An 834-nucleotide genomic window follows, 5' to 3' on the forward strand; every position below is an offset into this window, starting at 1 on the left:
CATCCTGCCCTGTCTGGCGCCCTGCCTGTGCAAACTGTTGGTGGCGGGCCCGCCCGAAAGCGCAAGAGAGAGAAAGAGAAAGAGAGGGCCGAATTGCCCGGAGGTGGGTTGTGGTGGGCGCACGCCGCTGCTGATGGAAGCAACCAACTCTTGTGCGCGAGGGCGCGTGGCCCCGTGAACGCGCTTGCGTGATGGCCAAAAACGAACTCAACAGGTCTGACAGCCGCCCCGCCCGCCGCAACCTCGCCGGCTGGCCCCCGCGCCTCCCCTCGCATGGCCAGGAAAGGCGCGTCTTGAGACCCACCGCTCCGTGACGCTGGGCGCTTGGGTGCATCGGCGCCCCGAGAAAGAGACACGCCGGTCGTGAAGCGCAGCGACCCTTGGGCCGGTGGCGCGCTGTCGGTGCCGCGCGTGGCGCCACTGCCCGGTTGCGCGAGAGTTTGCGGTGACGGTGCGCGCGTCGAGGCTCCCTCCCCAGTTCGGGAAACGATGGGAAAAAACAAAACCAAAGAGGACGCGCACGGGTGAGAGATGCGGCTGCGACGCGTGATGAAATTCCACAGTTTCCTGTCAGTCTGACGACGAAAACGCGTGAGGACGCAATTCCCGACTCAGCTCACACTGAAGTGCTTTGCTTTACACCCCCATCTTTCTTTTTTTTTCTTTTTCTTTTTTTCTTTTTCTTTTTTTCTTTCTTTGTCCCTCTGCTCTCGCTGCGCGGTTTTGCGGCCCAGCGACGCGCACGCCCGCACACACACACACGCGCTACGATGGAGACATGTTGTTCGAGGTCCAAACAGTTTGAGCGACGCATTGAGAACGGAACAATAAAAA

General features: G+C 60.7%; 4 non-coding genes across 4 annotated transcripts, besides 1 other annotated feature; all 4 read left to right on the top strand.

Annotated features, from left to right (window-relative positions):
* Window positions 1-131: 131 nt before the first annotated feature.
* Window positions 132-221, top strand: Tc00.1047053414839.10. The gene has a single exon (XR_008254095.1). It is a non-coding gene; the product is annotated as a C/D small nucleolar RNA (snoRNA), TB11C4C3 (small nucleolar RNA).
* A 146-nt stretch (window positions 222-367) lies between these two features.
* Window positions 368-439, top strand: Tc00.1047053414839.20. The gene has a single exon (XR_008254096.1). It is a non-coding gene; the product is annotated as an H/ACA snoRNA, TC11C4H3 (small nucleolar RNA).
* A 106-nt stretch (window positions 440-545) lies between these two features.
* On the top strand, window positions 546-642 carry Tc00.1047053414839.30. Its single transcript, XR_008254097.1, has one exon. It is a non-coding gene; the product is annotated as a C/D small nucleolar RNA (snoRNA), TB11C4C1 (small nucleolar RNA).
* A 7-nt stretch (window positions 643-649) lies between these two features.
* Window positions 650-698: a microsatellite.
* Window positions 699-765: 67 nt separating this feature from the next.
* Tc00.1047053414839.40 lies at window positions 766-834 on the top strand. The gene has a single exon (XR_008254098.1). It is a non-coding gene; the product is annotated as a C/D small nucleolar RNA (snoRNA), TB11C4C2, 3' partial (small nucleolar RNA).

The sequence above is a fragment of the Trypanosoma cruzi genome (assembly GCF_000209065.1).
Source record: "Trypanosoma cruzi strain CL Brener chromosome Unknown tcruzi_1047053414839, whole genome shotgun sequence".
NCBI lineage: Eukaryota > Euglenozoa > Kinetoplastea > Trypanosomatida > Trypanosomatidae > Trypanosoma > Trypanosoma cruzi.